This window comes from Lithobates pipiens, unplaced genomic scaffold, assembly GCF_037356315.1.
Source record: "Lithobates pipiens isolate NorthernLeopardFrog02 unplaced genomic scaffold, aLitPip1_a1.2 Scaffold_18, whole genome shotgun sequence".
Classification (NCBI taxonomy): Eukaryota; Metazoa; Chordata; class Amphibia; order Anura; family Ranidae; genus Lithobates; species Lithobates pipiens.
This window is the reverse complement of record NW_027507758.1, coordinates 561,803,828-561,817,136: the sequence shown is the minus strand read 5'-3', so window position 1 is coordinate 561,817,136 and position 13,309 is coordinate 561,803,828. Positions and strand designations below refer to the sequence as shown.

At 39.7% G+C, this 13,309-nt stretch overlaps 2 non-coding genes across 2 annotated transcripts; both read left to right on the top strand.

Annotated features, from left to right (window-relative positions):
* Positions 1-4,706: 4,706 nt before the first annotated feature.
* Positions 4,707-4,906, top strand: LOC143990525 (U2 spliceosomal RNA). The gene has a single exon (XR_013277380.1). It is a non-coding gene; the product is annotated as a U2 spliceosomal RNA (small nuclear RNA).
* Positions 4,907-11,096: 6,190 nt separating this feature from the next.
* On the top strand, positions 11,097-11,290 carry LOC143990526 (U2 spliceosomal RNA). Its single transcript, XR_013277381.1, has one exon. It is a non-coding gene; the product is annotated as a U2 spliceosomal RNA (small nuclear RNA).
* The last annotated feature ends 2,019 nt before the right edge of the window (positions 11,291-13,309 follow it).

Here is a 13,309-nt window from a genome sequence, read left to right as displayed (position 1 = left end):
GATTTGTGGTGTATGGCTGAATACAGGAACCAGGGTGTTGTTGAAATTGTTTTTGCTGATCATGACAAGTACCGCTCCTTTAAAGGAGATTGGGAAAGAAAACAAGATCAACCTGCAATGCAAAATTTTGAAATAGAATTTTTGCATAGAAACGCCTGGAAAATGGTTACTGTTATGATGTATAATCCGTATGTAACAACAAGAGAAGTGACGGATTTTCTCAAGTTAGAGTGTGAGGAAGTGGAGTTTGTTAAACTCATAGAAAATACTGTTGGTGTTTGGTCTGGTAAGAGGCTCTATAGAGTTCGCTTTTATGCAAATGAATTCAACCCAGATCATATTGAGCATATTGCCCAGACCTTTCAAATTGGAAGAAATAGAGGTTTTTTGAAATATTCTGGAATGCCAGCGTACTGCTGGAAATGTGGAACAATGGGACATGTAACAAAAGATTGTGAACTTTTGAAAAAATGTGGAAAGTGTGGTAATTTGGGGCATGCGGAGGAGAAGTGTGGAGTCCCTAAAGAGTGTTCCCATTGTAAAAACCAAGGCCATGCGTATGAAGAGTGTCCAACGAGGACTAAAACTTTTGCGGAAACAGTAGCTGGCCCAAAGAATATACAAAAGAACCTCCCGGATGATAATGATGTATTGAGACAGGTGGTTGAAATGGAGAAAGAATTGGAGAAAGAACTGGAGAAAGAGAAGATGAGAAAAGAAAAAGAGAAAGAAGCCCCTAGAAAAGATAAGAAGATGGAAGAGGAGGTGGATGTGCCAATGGAGGAGAGCTCGGATTTACAACAAGGTGGTGGGGTGGAGAGTGGAAGTCCGGATGTGGTGCCAGAAACAAGCGGGAGCGCGCAAGAAAGTTTGATAGAGAAGATCCCTGAAGTGCCATGTGAAGAGATGGAATGTCGTATTGAGAATGAGGGAAGACAAGAAGAATTCTCAATAGAAGATATGGGGAACAAAAGGCGGAAAGTGGAACCTGGAGATGTGGAGGGTACTTCCGAGGGAATGGGTTCTCCGGATTCCTTCTCATGGTCGATTGTGGTGGGGAAGGAGGATGATGGAGATTCTGTGATCTCGGACACAGGGGTTGAAAGGAGGTGTGTAGATGGTCAAAGGTTTGAACCAGGATAGCCTGGAGTATGAAATAGAGGTTTTTTTTTTTCTTTCTCAGATGTTTGAATGTTTCTGAGGATTGCGTCCCTCAATGTGAGGTCTATTTTGAGTTGTAGACGAAGATCTGTTTTTTTTGATTTTCTTTCAAGTACCCCAGCAGATATTATTTTATTGCAAGAATGCGGAATTAATTTTAGATTATCGTATGGGGATCTGGAAAAGGACTGGACTCTTGGCCCGTCATTGTGGTCGGGGGAAAGTGAAACAAAAAATTCTGGAGTAGGTTTTTTGGTGAAGACAAACCAAGTGGAGATAATTTCTGTTTTTCATATTGAACCAGGCAGAGCGATGATGGTTAAAATTTCCTTTATGGGAAAAATCCTTAGAATAATTAATTTATATGGGTCTGTTCGGAAGAATGAACGTTATGATTTGTTGGAAAAAATTAAGGTTTTTTTAGTTGGTTTAGAGCCAGTCATTTTTATGGGAGACTTCAATTGTATATTGTCAGGGAGTGATAGAGGTGGGGATCATTCTTTAGACAAATCGTCTAGACTTTTGAATGAGATTTGTGAAGATTTACAACTTCGGGATGCATGGAAGGTAGTTGGAGAGGAGTCAAGTAGATTTACTTGGAAAGGTTCAAACGGGAAATCTAGAATCGATTATTGTTTTATTTCTGATGGGCTAGAGCCAATAAGGTGGGAGTTGCGTGAAAATTTGTTTTCAGATCATTCTTTAGTTTTAGTACAATTAAAAGTGGAAGGCAGTGTTGAGGTACAGAGAGGGTTGTGGAAACTTAATGTTTTGTTACTTGAAGATAGTAAAGTAGAGGAGAGATTTAGAGAGTTATACGGGAATTGGAGGAAGGTGAAAGGGAAATTCAAGTGTGTGAGGAAATGGTGGGATTGGTGTAAAGGACAGTGTAAGGTATTTTTTAGTAGGATGGGAGTGGTACGCAAGAGAGAGAGTTTGAGATGTTATGAGGAATTGAATGCAAGGTGGCAAGGGTTGATTAAGCTAAAGGAGATTGGAGTGAATGTTGGTGATGAGATGGAAGCGGTGCGGAAAGAAAGAAGTAAGTGGATTGATGAGAGAGGGAAAAGCATTATTTTTAGGGCAAAGGTTGAGGAATTTGAAAAGAATGAGAAATGTACTCGTTTTTTCTTTAAAAAGTGTGTTGGAAAAAAAGCAGTTATTAGTGAGATTGATGGGTGTACGGATTTAAATGGAATGTTGAAGAATGTATTTTTGTTCTATCAAGATTTATTTGGGAAGAAAGAGATTGATGCTTCTTTTTATAATGATTTTTTGAGTGGACTGGAGAGAAAATTGGATGAATGTAAGCATGAGGAGTTGATTGAGAGTGTGACATGTGAGGAATTGGAGACAGTGGTTAAGAGTATGGCAAAGGGGAAAACACCTGGGTGTGATGGGTTGAGTGTTGAGTTCTATTTAAAATTTTGGGATGTGGTGAAAGAAGATTTGTGTGTGTTAGTAAATGAAGTATTTGAGAAAGGGGCTCTGAGTGATTTACAAAAAGAGGGTGTAGTGTCCTTGTTATTTAAGAAAGGTAATAAGGCGGATATTCGTAATTATAGGCCAATAACGTTGCTAAACGTGGATTATAAAATCATTGCAAAGTTGTTGGCAAATAGGCTTAAAAGAGTGATCAATTGTGTGATTGGAGAAAGTCAGGTGTGTGCTGTGCCTGGTCGGAGTGTGTGGGAGAATTTGATTTTGGTGAGAGATGTTGTGAGTGATGTGTTGGACAGGAAGAGTGGTGTGGCGTTATTGTCATTTGATTTTGAAAAAGCTTATGATAGGGTGAGTCATGAATTTATGTTTTTGGTGTTGGAACGAATGAATTTTCCGAGAGTATTTGTGTGTATGGTGAGAGTGTTGTATAGGAATGTGTTTTCGCGTGTGTTGGTAAATGGGGCTTTAACAGAGAAGATCAACATCAATTCTGGGGTTCGTCAAGGATGTCCATTGTCACCTTTATTATTCATTTGTTGTATAGAACCGTTAGTGGTGAGTTTGTGTAAGGAAAAAATAATTCGTGGAGTTACTGTACCGGGGAGTGGTGGGAGGGAAGCAAAGGTTTTGGCTTATATGGATGATGTGGTTGTCGTGTGTAAGGATGTGAGATCGGTGAAAAGAGCGGTGTTGGTTGCTGAGTGTTTTTGTCCTGCATCTGGGTTTAAAATTAATTTGGACAAGAGTGTGTGTTGTGGGTTTGGTAGTTTGAGTGTGGGTGAGTGTTTGAAAGTGAAGGTGATTAATGAGCAGATTAAAGTGTTGGGGGTTGTTTTTGACCAGAGGAATAATGGTGTTAAATGTTGGGAGGAGATATTAGAAAAAGTTAAGAGGAAAGTGGCTTTCTGGAAATTCAGAAAATTAACGTTTACAGGGAAAATTTTGATTATTAAAGCTATTATTTTACCTTTGTTGCTTTATACTGCTTTAGTTTATTATCCGGGAGAGTTGATTCTAAAGAGGATCATAAGAGAGCTATTTATGTTTGTATGGGGTGCAAAAATGGAACGTGTGAAAAGAGAGGTTCTATGTAAAGATGTGGAAAAAGGTGGAAGGGGTATGCCTGATGTGAGATTGTTTTTGTGTGTGAGATATGTTGGAATGATAGTGAGGATGAGTGCGAATGAAACGTTAACTGGATGTATGGTAAGGTATAGTGGTGGTAAGATTCTGAGAAGGTATAAGTGGGTGGTTGGTAGTCTGAATGTGCCTTATTCAGATGTTTTAAGTGGTCACTATAAAATTATGTTTAGGTTTATTAAGCGTTATAATTTACAGGAGTACAGTGTAGAAGAGTTGAAAAATTCTAAAATGGTTATAAAGAGAATTTTGAGTGAGCAATATGTGGAGACGGTTGGAAGATATAGTGAGAGTGTGTCAAAGAGCATTTGGAATATGGTGGTTAATAAAAAATTAACAAATAGTCAAAGTGATCTGGGATGGCAAATAGTGCATGAGTGCTTGCCAGTGAGGTACTTCCAATATAGGAGAGGGTTACTAAGATCTGGAAGATGTCCTAGATTTCCATGTGGGAATGATGAAAGTGTATTGCACCTCATGTGGAATTGTAATTTTGCACGAGAATTTTGGAAGAGAGTGGGTGCAGTTTTGAAAGTGGTGACTGGAATGACACGTTTGGGGTTTGAAAGTGTGATGTATGGTTTAAATTTAGGTGTGATGAATGAGAAGTTATGGGTGGCATGGAGAATTATTAGTTCTGGTAAAGAAGTTTTGTGGGAAAGTAGATGTGTGTTGGTATGTAAGAGAGAGTTGATAAGTATAGAGAATTGTGTGAGAATGTTGTTATCTAAGATGTATGTGTATTTTTTGTGTGATGTGAAGTGTATGGGTGAGAGAGCGAATGATGTGTGGAAGATAAGAGAGTGGTATTTGTTTACATAATATAATCTAAAGATTAATAATAATATAAAAAAATAATTAAATAATAAAAAAAGAAATAGATAGTAATGCCAAACAAATGATGCAAATATGGACTCAACATAAGGAGTTCTTCGGTGAAGTTTGTCTTGACGTTGAGTAGAATCATAATTAAGCTGATGTTAAAAAAAAAAAAAAAAAAAAAAAAAAATCTGTTCTTATCAGTTTAATATCTGATACGTCCCCTATCTGGGGACCATATATTAAATGGATTTTTAGAACAGGGAGATGGAAGAAGAGCTTGCTCTGTCCACTCCACGCATCGACCTGGTATTGCAGTACCTCCAGGACCGGTGCACCCCTCTCTTATGCAGTTTCCAAAAACAGAATGAATTCAAACAGCAAATTCTCCTCCATCCTCTCTCCTCATCCTTTTGCTTGCTTGCTCACTCACTTGCAATGTTACTTTTGCTGATCACAAGCTGTCTGTCTGTATGTTGTTCATTTTTGCAATAAACTTGCGTTTAACCCCTGTGTGTACTGGTGTTTTTTGCTTCGTGTCAGTTCTTGGCCTTTCTTTCTCCCTTCCTCCTTCCTTGCTCGCTCAATATTTTTTTGCTCAGGAAGAAGCAGGTGAAGTGGCAGTAGTTGCAAGAAGCCAAACCTAGGAAGTCAGCAAGTAGACACATTTCGACAAGGCAGCTAGCTCGAGTATGAAAGAACTTTCTAGTCAAGGCCCAAGATGAGGCCTTTTTTTTCCTAGCCATGTCCAGCCAGCCCAGCCATTGCAATAGGCCAGACTTTGCTCCATTCCTGTCCCTTCGTAAAAACAGCTTGCTGGAAAGCAGTCCCAGCCTGAGTATTCATTCGACAGCCTGTGTCTCCCTCTAGTGGGTCCCAGCCTTTTCAGCTTTCGTCCACGTGTCCCAGGAGGCGGTCTCATGCAAATGCTTTTCCCTGGTAGAGCAGCAACGAGAAGCAACTGGATGAGTGAAATTGTTGCTGCTGCCTTCCTGCTGGTCAATGCCAGGGTCAGCAGGTGCTTGCAAAGGTGTTGGGCAGGTGTTAGAAAATTGTGGATTGCTATCTAGGTCATCAGCAGGGGATTAGACGCCTTGGCCAGGCCAGGTGTGAAAAGTTGCTAATCAGCGTCTCCGCCCGGTCTAGACGTGGGGGAAGGGCAGACAAGGGTCCAGGCCATCGGCAGCAACAGCAGCTCTCAGTGAGCTCTGGCTTGCGGGCTGGCCGCCGCTCGCTCGGAAAAGAGAATAATTGGGTTATCGCTTCTCGGCCTTTTGGCTAAGATCTTAGGATCGAAACCAAGAGGTTTACTGAAGGCACCAGCTGGGCTTGGCCTTGTTAACCTGTTCCTTAATTGGTCAGGTTCTTGCTGCTATTGGGCTCAGCGCTGCCGGAAGTTTTACGAGCACCGATCGACAGCTTGGGTTCCATCCCAATGCTGACATTTGCATAATCAGATTTTGGATCTCGTTGGATTGGACGGAGGAAATTTCTACTAAATCCGGTTTCTTTTTGGGCGGAAGGATCTCCGACTCATCTCGTATTCATCCCTGATTGTCGCTGATTGGACGGAAGAGTTGCTGCTCATTTCGTATTCGTTTTTGGGACCGAAGCATCTCCTACTCATCCCATCATTTTGGTTTCCTACACATCCCTTACGATGGCTTCCTCCGGGTCTTTCGGTCTCGAGGATTATATGAAGGACACCATACGCTTCAAAGTGGACGGTAGGATTTCTCTTCATCACTTTGTAACCCAAACTTTGGGTAAAATTCTGGAGGTAGATATGAAAGAGATTAAATGTCTCCAAAACTTTGAAAAGAGGGGCATTTATGATGTCACTTTCCATGCCTTTACGGAATGTGAAAGGATCTACAACAAGTGTCAACTGCCAGAAGTGGTGGGAGGCATGGAAGGGATCCAGACCCAACCTCTGTTTGGCCAATATAAACGGCAAATAGTGGTACACATGTACAACCCGCATGTGTCTGCAGATGAGATTGCAAACCATTTGAAACTCTATTGTGAGACTGTGTCATATGTTGGGCCTGTACATAATGAATTTGGCATATGGAATGGTAAGCGTAAGTTCATGGTTACTTTTAAGAGGAGTGTGTGTGCCTATGGTGGTTGCATGAGGCCCCCCCCTCTGGTGGCTATCGGGAAAAACAGGGGTTTCCTCTTCTATAATGGCATGCCAGACTATTGTAAGATCTGCAGAGATTTTGGGCACACAGCTCTCACTTGTGAAAAAAGAAAGAAGTGTGAAATTTGTGGAGAGATAACACATGACAAAAGATGGTGCCCAAATAAAGGGAAAGAAAAGGAAAAAACCCAAGAACCAGGAAATAGTGCAAATACAAGTAAAGCAAATACCACAGATATAACACCAGAAAAAGGGAAAGAAAGTAATGCATCAACAGGAGAGGATGGGAAAGAAGTGCCTATTCCCTTTGTGGATGGGAGAATAAATACACCAAAAGAAGTGGTACAGATGTTGGAGAAAACCGGGTACAGGAAAGAAGGAGACAAGTGGGTCCCTGACCCGGACTTTGGAAAAAAACAAGATGAGTCAAATCAAATGGACACATCAGAATCTAAAAAACGAGGGGGAGTTTCTCCCAAAAGAGATGGTAAGGAAAAGAAGAAAAAGAAGAAAAAAATGGAGGTAAAAACTTTTGCCGAGGTGGTAAGTGAAGGTCAACAAATGGAAAGCGACGGGCAAGCTGAAATGGATAGCCTGGATGCGATTGCCAAAAGTCTGCAAAACCTCGAGTCGCAGAATGCTTTTCAAGCATTAGAAATTCAGGAAAACCCAGAGGAAACTCAGGGGGAAACAGAACTGCAGTGTGGCCAAGAGGCGGGTCCATCTTTGACGCCTCTGCCAACTGGAGGAAATGAGGGTTTGTTTGAAGATGGTGTGTTATCACCTGCACCTCTAAGACGCACCTCATGAAAAAAAGGTTTAATGAGTTCTTGTTCTAAATAAGAAATGAATATGCAAATTAAGGTTGCTTCCCTAAATGTTAGGGGATTTAAAAATAAGGATAAGCGAGCTAGCTTTTATGATTTTATTGAAAACTCCCATTTTGACATTATTCTTTTACAGGAATGTGGAATTGATTTTGAATTAAGTTACTCTTGGTTAAAAAAAGAATGGAAAGGAGATTCGGTTTGGTCTGGTTCCAATGATAACAAATGTACTGGCATTGGACTCTTGATAAAAAATAGAGATATCTCTGTGAAGAGTGTAACAGAGATCACTCCAGGTAGAATTCTTTTAGTTGAGTTAGAATACTTTGGTTTCTTTTTTAGGTGCATAAATATCTATGCGGCTGCAGAAGAAAAATTAAGAAGGGAGAATTTTGAAAATTTAAAATTTTTTCTTTTAGGGGAAAAACCTTTAATTCTTGGAGGTGACTTTAATTGCATTTGGCCAGGTGAGAAGAGGGAAAAAGAGGCTCAGGGTCTTAAAACAGATTATTCTGCCATTAATTTAAAAAAATTGGTGGAGGATATAAAACTTGTAGATGCCTGGAAAATAGAAAGTAAAGATCAGGATAAATTTACCTGGTTCTCCAGAAATAATAGTTCCAGAATTGACTACTTCTTTATATCGGATAATTTAAAATATAAAGAATTTAAAACTTATTTAAACACCTTTTCAGATCATAAAATAATAAGTTTCATAGGAGAAATAGAGGTAGGCAATATCAAAAAGCAACAAAACTGGAAATTAAATACAAAATTATTAGAAGACCCAGAAATTAAAAAAGAATATGGAGTAAGATATAAAATATGGAAGTCAGAAAGGGGAAACCGTAGTATAATTAAGTGGTGGGATGAATTAAAAGAGAGAACTAAGGACTTTTTTAAAAAGAAAGGGAGGGAGAAAGCTAGAATAAAAAGGTCCCTTTACAAAGAATTAAATATGAAATTAAATACATTGTTACTCTTTCAGAGGGAGGGTTTAGTGGGAGAAGAAGAAGTAGAGGAAATTAAAAAGAAACTAAAAAATCAATTAGAGGAGAGGGGTAAAAATATTATTTTCCAAGCAAAAATAGAAAAACTAGAACAGGACGAAAAATGTACAAATTTTTTCTTCAAAAAGATAGTAGGGAAAAAAGATTACATGGAAAAATTAAACGGCTCAAATAAGATAGAAGAAATGCTAGAAACCACTAAAGATTTTTATCAAAATTTGTTTTCACCCAAAAAAATAGATATTTCAATTAAAAATCATTATCTAAATAAAATAGAACCTAACATCACAGAAGAAGAAAGTGTTTGGTTAATAAGAGAGACAGATAGGGATGAAATCTTAACAGTAATTAAAAGTTTTCAAAATGGGAAAACTCCTGGGATAGATGGTCTGCCCATTGAATTTTATTTTTATTTTTGGGAAATAATTAGAGAAGATTTTTTAGAATTATTACACTACACAATGGTTCATTTTGAAGCACCTGGGTCTTGGAGCAAGGGGGTGGTAACCCTCCTATACAAAAAGGGAGAAAAAGAGGATTTGGCTAATTGGAGGCCAATTACTCTCTTAAACGCAGACTATAAAATTTTTACAAAGCTCGTAGCTAACAGGATGAGGAAGGTTGTTGGGAAAGTGGTAGGGGAACACCAATCTTGTGCAGTTCCGGGAAGAAAGATTACTACAAATTTAGCAATTGTTAGAGATGTTATCTGGTATACAAAATCTAGGAAAAGTAAATTAGCTATAATATCCTTAGATTTTGAAAAGGCCTTTGATAGGGTTTCCTATACTTTTCTTTTTGAAGTGCTTCAGAAAATGGGTTTCCCTTCAAACCTAATAAAATGGATTCAAGTAGCATATACAAATTGTCAAAACAAAATATCCGTTAATGGTTTTTTTACTGATGAGATCACTTTGCAAAGTGGAGTCAAGCAAGGATGTCCCCTCTCGCCAATCCTCTTTGTATGTGCACTGGAACCTCTCCTCTGTGCTATCAAGGGGAACAAAATTATCAAGGGAGTGGGGGTGCCGGGTACAAAAAATCCGCTCAAAATTTTAGCATATATGGATGATGTGACCTGTTTTTGTCAAGATACGGTCTCTGTAAAAAACGTCCTATTGGAAGCAGAAGCTTTTGGTTCCGGTTCAGGTTTTAAATTGAATATTAAAAAATCTGAAATTCTACTAATAGGAGAATGGTGTAGCACTTTAGGAATTAATTTAAAAATTGTATCAGAAATTAAAATACTTGGGATAATCTTTGACAATGGAAACAATGGTCACAAAAGTTGGGTGACTCTCTTGGAGAGAGTGAAAAAGAAACTCGCTCTTTGGAATCTGAGAGATTTATCTTTGGAAGGGAAAATCTTGGTGATTAAGCAAATAATTCTACCTATTATTCTTTATGTTGCTGTAATTTTTATCAGTGAGGATCAAATAATGAAACAAATTACTAAATTATGTTTTCATTTCTTATGGGGTTCTAAAATGGATAAGATTAAAAGAGAAGAACTATGTAAAAGTAAAGAAAAAGGGGGTAAAAATATGGTAAACATAATCAGATTTTTGAAAATTAAATATCTCTCATTTCATATGAATTTATTGTTACTTAAAGAAGGTTTTCTATGGGATTTTTTTTCATATGGGGCAGGATTTACACTAAAGAGGAATTCCTTTCTTAAACTATTCTTAAATAAACCTTATTGTTTTGTCCCCCCAAAGCATTATGCCATTTTGGAGAAAATCTTGAAAGAATATAACATTTCTGACCTGACTTTAGATTTTTTGATAAACCATAAAAAAACTCTGGAAGAAATAAAGAAAAAAGAGTTAATGTCCCCAGTAATAAACCTTACATATGACAAATCTAAAAAGACATGGGCCAATGTAAGTTACAAAAGATTGTCAAATAAACAAAAAGATATAGCTTGGGGAATAGTTAGAGAATGTCTTCCCACAAGAAGTTTTCAATATGGTCGGAGATTAAGTAATAATAATTCTTGCCCAAGGGTAGACTGTCTAGAAGAAGAAACTTGTTTCCATCTGTTCACCGAATGTCCCTTTGCAAAATCAGTGTGGGGAAGGGCCGGAATAATGTTAAAGTGGTTTGGGGGGATCAGAATTTTGGACTCACGAACCATTTTATACGGGATAAATGAACACATTAAAGAAGGAAATTATGATTTTGTCTGGCTTACCATAAACTGTATTAAAGAATCCTTATGGTTTTGTAGGAATATTTTGGTCCTTAAAGGAGAGATAATTTCTGTTGAAAATTGTTTAAAATATAGTATTAGTTTAATGTACCTGTATTACCTGAGAGATGTGAAATATCTAGGAAGACTAAAAGCAATAAGGAAATGGAACATAAAGATTTGGAACAGAATTATATTTTAATATAATTAAGGGAAAAAAAAAAAAATATATATATATATATATATAAATAAATAAAAATATAATACTACTTACCACAGATGATGTACCTGAACTAATGATGGATCTGATCTGTCGAAAGGACCTGGTTTAATAAAAAATAACCAAGTTATTCAGAACTGATGTGGAAAAAAAAAAAAAAAAAAAAAATAAAAAAAATCTGTTCTTATCAGTTTAATATCTGATACGTCCCCTATCTGGGGACCATATATTAAATGGATTTTTAGAACAGGGAGATGGAAGAAGAGCTTGCTCTGTCCACTCCACGCATCGACCTGGTATTGCAGTACCTCCAGGACCGGTGCACCCCTCTCTTATGCAGTTTCTAAAAACAGAATGAATTCAAACAGCAAATTCTCCTCCATCCTCTCTCCTCATCCTTTTGCTTGCTTGCTCACTCACTTGCAATGTTACTTTTGCTGATCACAAGCTGTCTGTCTGTATGTTGTTCATTTTTGCAATAAACTTGCGTTTAACCCCTGTGTGTACTGGTGTTTTTTGCTTCGTGTCAGTTCTTGGCCTTTCTTTCTCCCTTCCTCCTTCCTTGCTCGCTCAATATTTTTTTGCTCAGGAAGAAGCAGGTGAAGTGGCAGTAGTTGCAAGAAGCCAAACCTAGGAAGTCAGCAAGTAGACACATTTCGACAAGGCAGCTAGCTCGAGTATGAAAGAACTTTCTAGTCAAGGCCCAAGATGAGGCCTTTTTTTTCCTAGCCATGTCCAGCCAGCCCAGCCATTGCAATAGGCCTGACTTTGCTCCATTCCTGTCCCTTCGTAAAAACAGCTTGCTGGAAAGCAGTCCCAGCAGCCTGAGTATTCATTCGACAGCCTGTGTCTCCCTCTAGTGGGTCCCAGCTAGTGATGGACGAACTTCCGACGGGACGTTTCGCGAAAGCGAAATGCGAACGGACCCAAACGTTCGCGAAACCGAACGTTCGCCGCGGGCCCCATTGACTTCAATGGGAGGCGAACTTTGCAAACCTTCATGTCGAATTTGCGGCCACGTGGTAATTATTAGGGGGTAAAACGTAGTCCCACCATCTGGACAATGACATAATACATGTATGAGGTGAATTTGGGATCGATAACTACAAGCATTTTTATTTTATTTGGGAAATTGTTCTAACAATTCAGGACTATGGAGCTAATGAAGGCAATGGAGGAGAGGGAAGGTCAGGGACCAGGGTAGGCAAAGAAGAGGGTGCAGGAGATGATCACCAGCAGCGTGACATACCGGAATGACACATGCACCGTGATAGAGGCATCTGACAGCAGCACCGTAATACAGAGCACTGACAGCAGCACCGTGACATACAGCGCTGACAGCAGCACCGTGACATACAGCGCTGACAGCAGCACCGTGACATACAGCGCTGACAGCAGCACCGTGACATACAGCGCTGACAGCAGCACCGTGACATACAGCGCTGACAGCAGCACCGTGACATACAGCGCTGACAGCAGCACCGTGACATACAGCGCTGACAGCAGCACCGTGACATACAGCGCTGACAGCAGCACCGTGACATACAGCGCTGACAGCAGCACCGTGACATACAGCGCTGACAGCAGCACCGTAAGCAGCCCCAGGAGGAAGTCAGCACAGCACAGGGATGGTGTGATCCCCTCATAATAAGAACCCCCAGGAGGAAGTCAGCACAGCACAGGGATAGTGTGATCCCTTCATAATAAGAACCCCCAGGAGGAAGTCAGCACAGCACAGGGATATCATAAGCAGCCCCAGTAGAAATATGACACCGCTCAACCTCTTCAAAGAGGAGGGTAGGGGCATATAGTACGGTGTGCTTTTTTGGGTCAAGGAAGTGAGCCAAATGAATTAAGAAGGTCTGTGTGCTTGATTAAAAAAATAGTTTATAGACATATACATGGTCTACTGGTCACATGTGTTGAATTCCTCCGAGATCCATGCCTCATTCATTTTTAGAAATGTGAGGTAGTTAACACTGTGGTGAGCTAGGCGAGTACGCTTATCGGTCACAATCCCCCCTGCTGCGCTGAACGTCCTTTCGGACAGGACACTGGATGAGGGGCAAGCCAACAGTTCGATTGCAAATTGGGCAAGCTCTGGCCAGAGGTCAAGCCTGCCCACCCAGTAGTCTAGGGGTTCATCACTCCTCAGAGCGTCCACATCGGCCGTTAACCCAATGTAGTCGGACACCTGACGGTCTAGGCGTTCCCTGATGCTGGATCCGGATGACACCTGTCGATGGGTCGGCTGAAAGAATGACCTCATATCCGAAGTCACCAACACATCTTCAAACCGGCCTCTTCTTGCAGGCGCTGTTGGATTGGTACCCGCAAATCCTTCTCTGG